The following is a 13,928-nucleotide window of genomic DNA, read 5'->3' on the forward strand; positions in this document are numbered from 1 at the left end:
TTTGTTATTGAACTGCACTCCTTAGAAGGGATGGATTTGTTTACAAATTAATCAGGTAAATCCTTTTCCATAAAAATGACCATGTCCTAAATGATCAATTTTGCAAATGTGGATTTTTTTTTCTTGAGGAAGATTATCCTCTTCCCCCTCTCAGTGTATTATGAAAATTTTGAAATACACAGCAAACTTGAACTATTGATATTTTCACAGTGAGCATCTATATCCTGATCACCTAGATTTTGCCACTGATATTTGACTTTATTCATTTAATCATGAAACATGGAACTATCCATCCCTCTCCCATCTACTCATCCATCTTATTTTCTTGATGCACAAATGTGGCTTTTGGCCTAATCCAAAATTTGAATTTGTTCAAAGTGCTATCCATCTGTTGGGACTCTTGTAAAGCTTGCACTCTTCTCCCACTGACTTAAAAAGAAACATCGGTGTTCACCTGAAGACTCCATCTTCCCTGATGAGCTCACTGCATAGATACATGGTGCCCTTGTGATGCCTCAGTCAAAGAAGGCAGCGTGCCTCTGCTGATGGACTGTGAACCATGGCTCAGTGAGCTCAAGGTCAAACTGGCCCCATTCTGGGCTGTGCCTATGCCCCAGACTAAATAAAGGGTTTGCCAGGGCCCTAGTGGCTTGGATTACCATGAGGGCCTGGGTACCAGCATGTACATTTTTCCTCTGCTTCCATCTCATTTTCTTTGAAGTCAAATTAATTTTCAGTCCTACCACCGTTTCTCTAGGTTAGGCACACCAAAAGTGTCAGGCTTTTATACATTCGCCAGCCTGCAAGGAGAGCTGACAACCTCTCCCAGGTCTCTGAGTACCCTTCACCCTCCATTTTTATACTTTGATCTTGTTTCCCGGGGCCCTTTTTTATCTTGCCCGCAGAAAATGTGTGATGCTCCCTCTGATGATCTACTCAGAGCTACACTTCCCTCAAATACTTGAAGCTCTAAAAGTACTTTTCAAGAAAATTTTTTCATTTTCACATTGTAATAGACCTCAGATAAGAGGATATTACTGAGTACAAACTAAAGACATGTATACTAAGGTGTGAGTGGCTGATAGACTCTTATCCTCCTAGAGATTAACTGCCTTTTATTTCTTAAAAAAAATTTTTTTTTCATGTGGTGTGGCATGTGGGATTTTAGTTCCCTGACCAGGGATCAAAACTGTAACCCCTGTCTTGGAAGTGTGGAATCTTAACCAATGGGAAGTCCCCTTAACTGCATTTTAAAAGAAAGAGATACTTACTAGCTCAGATGGATCTTGGGATGGTAGTATATGTGGGAAATCATCATGAGGCCCATCACAGTGACCCTTCTCTGCTTCTAGACCTGTGCTCCCTTGGTTCCCTTCACCACAGTGTACACAGAACAAGAATGTGTTACATTTGACTCTTTTCAGAGAAGTTGCCAAGCCTTGCTCTAGTCCTTCAGCTCAAAAGGTATACTTTTCCCTTTGAGTTGAGCTTGTTTTCCTGTGCCATTGCCTTGAGTAAATAACATCTTAAAGTATCTTAGATAGTTTCTGGAAAGTTTAGGAGTTCTCTAAACGGGACAACAGAGGCACAGAACATCTGAGTGGTAGGCTCTTTGCAATGCTTCAAGGGTCCCATTGTCCCTGACAGCTAGAGTCCATCTGCCAGGGTGGGGATCTGGAAGCTCCTAAAGTTAGAGGGTTTTTCCTGTGGTCATGTATGGATGTGAGAGTTGGACTGTGAAGAAGGCTGAGTGCCAAAGAATTGATGCTTTTGAACTGTGGTGTTGGAGAAGACTCTTGAGAGTCCCTTGGACTGCAAGGAGATCCAACCAGTGCATTCTGAAGGAGATCAGCCCTGGGATTTCTTTGGAAGGAATGATGCTAAAGCTGAAACTCCAGTACTTTGGTCACTTCATGTGAAGAGTTGACTCATTGGCAAAGACTCTGATGCTAGGAGGGATTGGGGGCAGGAGGAGAAGGGGACGACAGAGGATGAGATGGCTGGATGGCGTCACCGACTTGATGGACGTGAGTTTGAGTGAACTCCGGGAGTTGGTGATGGACAGGGAGGCCTGGTGTGCTGTGATTCATGGGGTCACAAAGAGTTGGACACAACTGAGCGACTGAACTGAACTGAAAGTTAGAGTCTTTTTTTATTGGTTTATCTCAAATGAACTTTTGGGGACATAGATCCTCATATAGTGCTTGAAGCTTCTGCCCAAATTTCCAGATCTTACCATGCACCAAATGCTTGTTTTTTAAAAAACACAATATTTCTGTATTAGAAATTTTTATTCACATTTCACTGACAAAGCCATAACATATCCTACAACAATTAAATTATAATAAGCTCCTGGTATGATATGTGATTTTTGAAGAACACTTATGTATATAATCTTATTTGATACAGCAGCACCTGTGGATAGGCAGAGCACATATCAGTTGGAATATGATTAATCTTGTTTTGTAGAAGTGGACAGCACAGAGATTCTATCCAGACCTCACATAATGTGCCAGCCCTGGAGCTCAACATGCTGTGTCTTTCTAGAATAGTTCTCAGCCACGGAGCATTCTACTAAATTTGGGCATTATTAAGCTCAGGTCTTGAGGAAGAATGGATATTCTAGATATTCACTTTTTAGATGAGAAAATGGAGGCCCAGAGAACTAAAGAGACTTGCTCAAGGTCACACAGCTAATGAGGGTCAGAACTCAATTTCAGAACTTCACACTCCTACTAGATTATAGGACCACACTGATTGGATTGACAGGGAAAGCCAACTTTTGAGAGTGTTGCTTGTGTGAAATGGAAAGATTTGGATTGCGGGCTGTTGGTATATGGTCTCTAAGACTGAGCTTTGGGAGTGGCATTTCCATTCTTCCTCAAGAACTGAGCTTAATAATGTCCAAATTTAGTAGAATGCTCTGTGGATGAGAACAATTCTAGAAAGACAGAGCATGTTGAGCTCCAGGGCTGGCACATTATATGAGGTCTGGATAGAATCTCTGTGTTGTCCACTTCTACAAAACAAGATTAATCATATTCCAACTGATGACTCACTACCGCACATCTGAAGACATCAAGGATTAATAGCACTACAAACCACTTGGCCAAAATAATCCTCAACTTGGGTCATCTTGTGAATCTCAGACCAATCCCTCCACCCTTCTTAGCAGGCCTGGGGGGGTTCACATTCTTTCTACTTTCTCTTCGAGTAATCAACTCTGACCAGTGATAAAAGTCAGATGCTGAGAGCACCCTGGGCAAGTGCCAATTTCCAGAGTCTTCTCTGAGGACTCTGTTGCATCCTGCCTTCCCAAGAACCTCTCACCTACATCCAAGCCAAACATCTCAGCGGGGTTTAGAGCAACACTGCCTTTGCTGTGGTTTCAAAGAGAACTTTAAAACCAAACCCAATAGATAATAAGGACCTACTGTATAGCACAGGGAACTCTACTCAATACTCTGTAATGACCTATATGACATCACTTTGCCAACAAAGGTCTGTATAGTCAAAACTATGGTTTTTCCAGTGGTCATGTATGGATGTGAGAATTGGACCATAAAGAAAGCTGAGCACCAAAGAATTGATGCTTTTGAATTGTGGTGTTGGAGAAGACGCTTGAGAGTCCCTTGGACTGCAAGGAAATCAAATCAGTCAATCCTAAAGGAATTAAACCCTGAATATTCATTGGAAGGACTGATGCTGAAGCTGAAGCTCCAATATCTTGGCCACCTGATGTGAAGAACCAACTCATTAGAAAAGACCCTGATGCTAGGAAAGATTGAGGGCAGGAGAAGAAGGGGGCAACAGTGGATGAGATATTTGGATGGTATCATCGACTCAATGGACATGAGTTTGAGCAAACCCTGGGAGATGGTGATGGACAAGGAAGCCTGGCATGCTGCAGTCCATGGGATTGCAAAGAGTTGGACATGACTGAACAACAAAAACTGATTCGCTTTGCTATACACCTGAAACTAACATAGCAATGTAAATCAACTATACTCCAATTAAGAAAAATAAAGCCAAATCCAGTTTCTTATTGATGACCTTTAAAGCATTTTCCTATTGGGTCTTTGAAATGGAACAAAAACAGGAATTATTGCTTATATTCAGGCTGGATCTACTTGTCATCAAAATAATTGGTTGAAAATTTAAAATGCAGCTAAAACTTTTTTGGGGTGTCATCTAGCCAAAAAAATCACTGAAAGAGTCAGTATTACCCAGAATTTGAAAACTGGTTTGTATCCAAAGATGCAGCTTAATTTTAGAACATGCATGGTTCGTCAAACTGAATGTTTAAAAGAAAGTTGCTTCTTTTGGGGTGGGTCAGACAAGATAGATCACACCAAGAAAAAAAGACTTCTTTTTAAAGAGCTGGAGTTATCAAAGCCAATCAAAAGAAAAGCTTTAAACATCCTACTCAACCCTAAAACCCAACTCCTGCCACTCAGCATCAGAATCTGTTTTGATGCTGAAAATCTACGAAATCGGAGTTAATCTGAGTCTCAGCATCTAGCAGCAACCATCGAGTCAACCAGTGATCCAAATCATTCAAATACTGTGCAAGAAACTTGTCATGGAAAACTTCGTTTTTTGTTTTTTCATCAAAAATGTCTCAGCTTCCTTTGGACAGAAATGGAAAGTGACATTTCAAATTTTAATCCCTTAATATGTAGTCTGGTTCTTTCCAAAGGTTGCAAGATTTCCAAGTTCTGGAATTCATAACTAACCATATGGAAACAGAATGTTCTACATATCTTAGCTTCCCAAATATTGTCAGAGCATGAGTGACTCTCGTTGACACTGGGCAGGACCATATGCGCAGTCGTCCCTCTTTAGCTTCACTCTTTGCCAGGACAAACCCCTTCCTCTCGTAAGACTAGTGTCTTTACTGTGCCAAGCACATTGGATGTTTGATTTCTTCCATCAAGACTTTGCCCTTACCACTCCCCGTACCTCTACTCCACAAAGAGTGCCTTCCCTGTTTATGTTTCCAGATCCATCTATAATTCCCCCTACCCGTGAAGCTTTCTTGGATTACTACAACCAAGAAGACTCTCTACAATTTCTCCCAGCTCGTGGGCTTTATTATCTATATCATACAGGTTGAGACTCATGTGTCCATTTTCCAGTCATGACACACTGCCATGGCTCAACTCCCAAACTAGCCTCTCAGAGGACAAGAGCAAGCTTGAAAGTCAGATGGAAGTCGCTTCCACTTAGGGGCCCTCCACTTTCTAGCTGTGGGAACAGTGTACCTCTTCCAGCTTCCCTCATTTTTTTCTCTAACAGAAACCACAGTATCTGTTAATATATTAAAGGGTTAGGAGAGAATATTAGCAGTGTGCCAATAGTATTACTAAACCTGGCACATAATAATTGGGTAATAACTAATAGATTTGTATGTACTTCACAATATCTATTCTGCACAGGGCACACCATGGGTAATGGATCATGACTTGATGACTTCATACATTTTTAAAAATATTTATTATTTTTTTATTTGGTTGGGTTGAGTCTTAGTTGTGGTTTGAGGGCTTAGTTGCGGTTTGAGGGTTTAGTTGCCTGGGGGTGTGTGGGATCTTGGTTCCCTGACCAGGGATCGAATCTGATCCCCTGCATTGGAAGGTCGATTCTCAACCACCAGGGAAGTCCTGACTTCACACATTTTAATGCAGTATCTCTGAGACTTAGATAATAAAATAAAAATAATTCTAGAGTTATGATACTGGGAAAAGTCATAAGAAGTCATCTTACTATGATGTATCTGTTGATATGATTCACTATCTATTATTAAGGCAAAAAGATAGCTTCTTAAGTAGGATGTTTGGGATGTGTATGCATTTGTGTGTGTGTGTATGTATATGCACATATAAATGTGTGTGTGTGTGTAGTTTTTAAATTGGAAAGTATTCACCAAAATGCTAACAGTAGTTACCTCTGATTTGTAGGGTTACAAACAGTCTTAATTGTCTTTTTGCCTATCTATCAATTTTTACATTACGAAAATGTTCTACTTGTGTAAATAAGACATAATAAGTGATTTCCAAAATATCCTATGTATATATAATTAAACTATGAATATAGATCAGGTCTGGGAGGTAGGAAAAATGCAAAAATGACAAAAAAAGGGAGTTGTGGGATATGACTGCTTTCTCTCCCCCAAATCTAGTTATTGCTTATTGTTTCACTATGTTTATAACAGCAATTTTAGTTTGTAGAAATCATTTTCTAAATCATTCCTATACTTTTGAAAAAGTGAAAGTCACTCAGTCTAGTGGGTAGCCCTTTCTGTAGCAGATCTTACCAACCTAGGAGTTGAACCAGAGTCTCCTGCATTGCAGGTGGATTCTTTACCAACTGAGCTATCAGGGAGTGCTCATCAGTTTCATTTCTACTCAATAAATAATTGGCTGCTCTCAACAGGCAGTATTCTGAAACAGGGGTCTTCTTCAGCTCCTAAGAATTACCCACATCCATAAAATGGGCAACCTATGTCTTGATCCATCTATTAAGTAGTTTCTTGCCTGGTGGACCCCAGTGATTTTGACTCTGGTGCTCTGTGTCATGTGGATCCTGCCAAGACTTTGTGAATTATTCTGTGGCTGTGGGGATTAACAAGTTCTTGTCCTGGTGGCCAGGGTGAGGACATACGCCTCTGTGTGCATCAGCCTATATCTGGGAGGCTAGAAACACAGTGCCTACAGGTGAGTGAGTACCCCTGGGACGCAGACTGTTTTTTCTCCATCATCTGATCGTCTGTCCTTTACACTGTGTCCCTCTCCATGCCACCTTGTCATGGTTGCCAGCTTTGGACTGGGATATGGGCTCTGACTCTCATCCCACATGGACACACAACCTGGATTTGTAGCAGAGGTCAAGAGGTAAGTAGAGCCGAGACAAGGAGACACAGGGTAGGGCTGGAGGGGTCTTGTTCCTGTCCCTCTCAGCTTCAGGAACAGTTAAGCACATACTGTGTGTGTGTGTGAAAGTGTTAGTTGCTCAGTCATGTCTGACTCCTTGAGACCCCATGGACTGTACCCCTCCAGGCTCCTCTGTCCATGGAATTCTCCAGGCAAGAATACTGGAGTGGGTTGCCATTCCCTTCTTCAGGGGATCTTCCTGACCCAGGATCGAACCACCATTGAGCCACCAGGGAAGCCCAGTACAATAGCAGATGTATTTTAAATTAATTAATTATCAGAAGCAAAGAAAACCAAGCTCATATGGGATTTAACCCAGGACCTCTCACACCCTAAGTGAGAATCATAGTCCAATGTGATAGCACATGTATTTTAAATTAATTATCAGAAATAAAAAGCACATGGCTTGTCTGGGATTCAAACGCAGGATCTCTCACACCCTCAGCTAGTATCATACCACTAGACCAACAAGCCACATGTCTGTAGGCCTCTCCTGGAGTGTTAAAGTCATAAGTATCCAGTTAACAACAATAGGAACAAAAGGCGTTTACTGACTGTGTGTCAGACTCTCATCTCTGCAATGGAGCTAAACAGTGAGATTATATACTTTGTATACTTACTGTGGAGGCTCTCTCCAACCTGATGATGCCTTCCCAGTTCCAAACAAAGAAGAAAGTAACACAATGAATGCAGATGAACTCTGGGTTAAGCAAGCACTGACAAGGTTCGTGTTTGTCAGGAAGAGACAGATTTCTGGGACCTTATCTCCTTGTTTCATTAGGTTGTGTTTCTGCCAGGAAAATCTACATCTTCTTTATGAACACTTGCTTTAATCTATTCTGTATGATCATTTCAGAAAATAACTCCAGAGACCAAGATTTCAGCTTCTGGACCAAGGGTGAGCATACTGGGTGGACAGACTTCCCAACTTGCCTGATGAGGTGGATGGAAGTGTGGTCCATGTTACTATACATAGTATATACAGCAGGGAGCTCGATTTCCTAATAACAGTAAAAGAGAATGTGTCCTCGGAGATACACTGCCCACTAACAAAGAATTGTGTCATAGAAAATGTAAGTAACTATGTTACAATATGATTCCTACACAATGTTCTGATTATCTATCTTGATTTTCAGACTGACAAAGAGTATGGGAGTTTTCAGTAACGATTTAAGGTGTCCTATCTTGCCTGGAAAATCCCATGGATAGAGGAGCCTGGTAGGCTGTAGTCCATGGGGTCGCTAAGAGTCAGGCATGACTGAGCGACTTCACCTTCACTTTTCACTTTCATGCCTTGGAGAAGGAAATGGCAACCCACTCCAGTATTCTTGCCTGGAGAATCCCAAGGACGGGGGAGCCTGGTGGGCTGCCATCTATGGGGTCGCACAGAGTCGGACACGACTGAAGTGACTTAGCAGCAGCAGCAGCAGCATATTGAACCAAGATCTTTCACAGTGTGGCTTGGAAAATGATGGATCAAAAGGGATAGATCCAGCCATCATAGATCAGTTTCCTTTGGTGAGGGTGTGTGTGTGTGAGAGAGAGAGAAAGAGAGAGAGGGAAGAAGGGAGAGAGGAGATATATCTAAGGATATGGAGAATCATTTTGTTTACAGAACGTGGCCTGAAGCTTATAACAATGCCTTAACAAATCTCCTGGCACTGGAATCCAAGCATTGATTTTCATTAAACTTTGGAGCTTTTGCAATTCTCACTGAGCTGAGGTCAGAGCTGGCAGAGTAGGACCCAGCTGTGTGCCCTAATAACCACAGCCTCTGAGTCCGTATATGGTCTTAATGGCCAAGGAAGCCTCCTCTTCTTCCTCCCCACCGTGACTGTCATTGCTTCAGAAATGCCCCCCAAATGGCACTAAATGATGTGCAAACACACCAGCTGGATTGCTAATCTTTTTTCGAGGCTTCTTTAATGGTGCATTCATAGCCCCTTGGAGCAAACTCAATTTCTCTCTGTGCACGCTATTTCCACTTCTTCAATTCTAGAAGAAATCATTTTGGCAAACACATTTTTAGAGTTGGATGAGAGGTAATTTATGCAATTGCTTACCTACTATTGACAATAGGCAGCAACTCCAGTCACAGGACGAAGGATGGCTATTCATTACTCACAGTGGAGACACATAAATGGATCTGGAGCCTTTTATGAGGCTTGAAGCAGTGAACTTGGGGCAAGAAAATCTTGTGTGTTTGAGGGGATAGGGAATAGAAAACCAGAAGTCACCTCTTTGGATCTTCACCTTTACACTGAACACCACATCTGAAGAGAGACTCAAAAAGGCCCAGCAGAGAGAAGAAAGCTTGAATGGTACAAATGTTAAATACCACATGCTGAAGTAGGCACTGCCAGGGCATCCATGCTAAGGATGTAGCTGTGGTCCTGATCTTGGAGGGTAATTAGGCAACTGAGTGATGAGACATGTTTATTTTCCCCAGTGGACCAGTCAGCCCACCTTTTATGTCTCCTGAGGGAGCCTGTGGTCACATCCAACAGAATTCCAAATGTGCTCAGAAAATGTTGCTTTAAACTTCAGGCTCAGTAGAGAATTTTAAAAAATATACACACATATGCATACATATGTATATACACACACACACACACACACCCATGAATGGATCATAAGCTCTTTTCTAGGTGTGTTTGTTCTAAGCCAGGACTGATGCTGAAGCTGAAGCTCCAATACTTTGGCCACTTGATGTGAAGAATTGACTCATTGGAAAAGAGACAGGCTGGGAAAGATTGAGGGTAGGAGAAGAATAGGCCAACAAAGGATGAGATGGTTGGATGGCATCAGCGACTCAATGGACATGAGTTTGAGCAAGCTCCGGGAGGTAGTGAAGGACAGGGAAGCCTGATGTGCTGCAACAGCTACATTAGAATCCCCTGAGAAGCTTTGAAAATTCCCTAATGTCCAGGCCCACCCCAGACCAACTGACTCATAATTGCTGGGGGTGGGACCCAGGAGCCAGTATTTTTCTGAGCTCCCCAGGTGTGCAGCCAAGGTTGAGAACCAATGCTTTAAGCATTTAAAGGTAATCAAGGCAATGGGTTTCTAGTGCATATTGGAATCATCTTGGAAGCTTGTTAAAATGCACATTTCCGGGGGACTTCCTTGGTGGTCCAGTGATTAAGACTCCAGGCTTCCACTGCAGGGGGCATGAGTTTGATCCCTGGTCAGGGAAACAAGATCCTGCATGCTGCACAGTCCCCACCACCCCCCAAAAAAAGTAAAAGAAAAATGCAGATTCATGGGTCTGGGTTTGGGGCCTGAGATTCTGTGTTTTTAAGAAGCTCCCTAGGTGATTCTGAGGTTGGAAATCCATGGGTCACACACTGAGAATCCTATTTAGAGAACTCTTCCCTGGAGTTAGTGTGTTTCCCGTGCGTCATTTATTGTTTAATTTCATATCGGTCCTCACCTTTCATACAGATCCCCCTTTGCCAGTGAATATGTGGGAAGTCCTGGTCCCTGACGGTAAGCAGGCTGATAAATTCAGACACTTCACCTTGTCACTTCCAGAGGTACCCAGTCAATATATCTAGGGGTGCTAGAGGCATATGGTGGGGGTGAAGGTGGACAGAGCAGGAAGAGAAGGGAAAAGCTGGCTCGAGTCTAGTAGGTGCTGGAGAGGGAATGAGATTTGGAGTTGAGAACTTGGTCTCTTAGACAGCCACCATCGGAAAGATCAGCCCTGTAGCAGCCCCTGCGTTGCCGAAAAAAAAAAAAAAAAAAAGTAGAATCTACTCAACCTGGGCCCAGACCATGGGGTCCCAAGGGTGCTTCCTGAGTGGGTCCAAGCTGTATATGGCTCTGCCCCAGGCACCTCCTCCCTGCAGCCTGCTTCCTTGCCCAACCTGTTGGGCTGACCTCCAGGAGAAAAGTCTGAGTATTGCTGCTGATGAATTTCTAGAAGAGGAAAGGGATGGAGTGGGAGAAAGCATAGCCACAAGAAAGAGATCCCCAGTGAATTTTCTAACTGCCTGTGATGTTAGATAGTTGTCCATTCTCTGTAATTTACTGCTCATTCCGCAGACCCACTGGATGTAGAATGAGAGTACACAGCCTTTGATGTCAGGAATTAAGCAAATTGTTACATGGAAAGAACAGCATGGCCACCCCTTATTCCTTACTGTATAGCAATACCCCTGTCAGTCACCTCTCCTGGGGATGGGGGAGCATGACATTAAGGAAGGCTTTGCAGAGAAGGTTGCCTGTACCTGGGCCTTGAAGAGGATGGGGAAGGATTTCCATAGCAGAGATGGAAGGAAATGTTTCTAAAAGGAGGCATGATATGCAAAATGCTGGAAAAGGTGATTACTGGATTGTCTGAATTTGCTGCTAGAACCCACCCTGGTGGCTGCTGTGAGTTACTTGGTTGTTTTTACCAAGTTCATTTTTAAATTGTAGTTGGCATTTAGCCTCCTCTGACCAATCAAGAGACAGCTCTGGGTTACTTTGTTGTTTGTTTACCCTGAACTTTCTTGAATGTCTGCAACCAAGTGCAAACCTAAAAAAAAAAAAAAAAAAGCCCTGGAACTTTCTCACCTAGTCCAGTCCAGTGTTAACAGATCCCAGAGCCCCCAACACTCCTGTGCACTCCAGCTCTGATGTTTTCCCCCTACTGCCCACCCTACAGCACCAGGGGAAAGCCCATTACCTGCTGGAGTGGGAAAAGAGAATCAGGAAGGCTTCATGCAGGAGGCTGCATTGGAGCAGGGCCCTGGGGGAAGGGACACTGAAGGGAAAGGGGGGAGGGGATATTCCAGTGAGAAGCAACCACACAAAAGGCACAGTGACTCTAGAAATCAGTAAAACATGAACACTGGCTAGAGGGCCATGAGTTAATAGGATTCTGACCATTTCCTAGTTCTCATGATCCCATCCCCCAGTTCTCTCACAGCCCATGCCCATCCTCCATGTGGCGTGAACGTGCCCCTAACTGCTCACGCTCAGTGAGGTAGTCTCCATTATGTGTATCTGGGCTTCAGTGGTTGGCCCCCACCCCCATCCCACTTAGGGCACATGGTGAAAACAGGCCACAACTTACTGGTTGTGAGGCCTCAGGTACGCTGTTTAACTTCTATGAGCCTAGTTTCCTGATTTGTAAAATGGGGATATTGAAACTCTCCCCTTATATGCAGTTGTTTTAAGGATTAAATACAATGTATAAAATATGTATAAAATTCTTAGCATGATTCCTAGAATATAGTAAAGTCTTAACATATTCTCTCACGATATTATGACTTTGGCTATTACACTTTTATAATATGAGATAAAAATTGACTTTACTCCGTGAAAAAAGAATTAGAGGATTTCACTTTTTTTTTTTTGATGTTTGATCTTATTTATTTGTTACTCTTAGAACATCTCAAATTTGATTGGACTCAGAAGTAGAAGCTCTCAGAGAGGACAGGCTCCGTCTCTTGGCAATCTGTTCCTGCCATTTTTCTCTGGCCTCCTTCATTCTCTTGGCCAAAAGTTTAGCATATTCTGCAGCCTCTTCTTTATTTTTCTTAGTACGCTGTTTCTTCAGAGCAATATGCCGGCGTTTGTGTTGCAGAACTCGTGGTCACAAGACGCTGAATTTTGGGTGCTTTAGTCCTAGGTTTCTTACCGTTTTTGTTTAGGGGCTTTCGCACAACATATTTGAGAAGGCAATGGCACCCCACTCGAGCACTCTTGCCTGGAAAATCCCATGGATGGAGGAGCCTGGTGGGCCGCAGTCCATGGGGTCGCTAAGAGTCGGACAAGACTCAGTGACTTCACTTTCACTTTTCACTTTCATGCATTGGAGAAGGAAATGGCAACCCACTCCAGTGTTCTTGCCTGGAGAATCCCAGGGACCGGGGAGCCTGGTGGGCTGCCGTCTGTGGGGCTGCACAGAGTCAGACACGACTGAAGCGACTTAGCAGCAGCAGCAGCAGCAGCAGCACAACATATTGGCGGACATCATCTTCTTTAGAGAGACTTAAAAGTTTGCGGATTCTGCTAGCTCTTTTGGGACCCAGGTGACGAGGCACTGTAGTATCAATGAGTCCAGGAATATCCTTCTCCTCTTTTTTCATGATGACCAAATTGAGAACTCAGATTGGCATCCACAATGCAACCCCGTACAGATTTGCACTTTCTCTCTCCAGTCCTCCTTGGTCTGTAACAGGAATGCCCCTTACTCAGTAGCAGGCGAACTCGGTCATGGGTCAAGACACCCTACTTCATGGGGAAACCCTGCTTATTGTTCCCGCCACTGATTCGGACCACATACTGTGGTGTTGGAGAAGACTCTTGAGAGTCCCTTGGACTGCAAGGAGATCCAACCAGTCCATTCTGAAGGAGATCAGCCCTGGGATTTCTTTGGAAGGAATGATGCTAAAGCTGAAACTCCAGTACTTTGACTACCTCATGCGAAGAGTTGACTCATTGGAAAAGACTCTGATGCTGGGAGGGCTTGGGGGCAGGAGGAGAAGGGGACGACAGAGGATGAGATGGCTGGATGGCATCACCGACTCGATGGACGTGAGTCTGGGTGAACTCCGGGAGTTGGTGATGGACAGGGAGGCCTGGCGTGCTGCAATTCATGGGGTCGCAAAGAGTCAGACACAACTGAGCGACTGAACTGAACTGAACTGAACCCTTCCATTCTTCACCCAGAGAGTCAGCAGCAACTTCTGTGGCCATACGCTTCTCATAGAAGGTACAAAGTTTTCGTTCATCATCCACTTCAATGAGCTTCTGGCAGCCAGTGGCGGGGAAAGAGATGTTCAGCTTCATTCTGAAGCAGCCAACAGCCTCCAAGGTGTCACGAAAAAGAGTCGTCACATTCTTTCAATGCAGTTAGGGAGCAGTTTTGCGGACTCCAAGGCTCAACCCTTTTCATAACTAAGTTCTCACTTCATTCATTCTACAAATATTTATTGAGCACCTATAATATGCCAGGAAGTATGCTAACTGCTGGGAACACGGGAAGCAAGACAAAGTAACACCCTC

At 43.5% G+C, this 13,928-nt stretch overlaps 1 pseudogene; it reads right to left on the bottom strand.

Annotated features, from left to right (window-relative positions):
• Window positions 1-12,312: 12,312 nt before the first annotated feature.
• LOC102275658 (small ribosomal subunit protein eS6-like) lies at window positions 12,313-13,712 on the bottom strand (annotated as a pseudogene).
• Between the last annotated feature and the right edge of the window lie 216 nt (window positions 13,713-13,928).

Source organism: Bos mutus, chromosome X (genome assembly GCF_027580195.1).
Source record: "Bos mutus isolate GX-2022 chromosome X, NWIPB_WYAK_1.1, whole genome shotgun sequence".
Lineage (NCBI taxonomy): Eukaryota > Metazoa > Chordata > Mammalia > Artiodactyla > Bovidae > Bos > Bos mutus.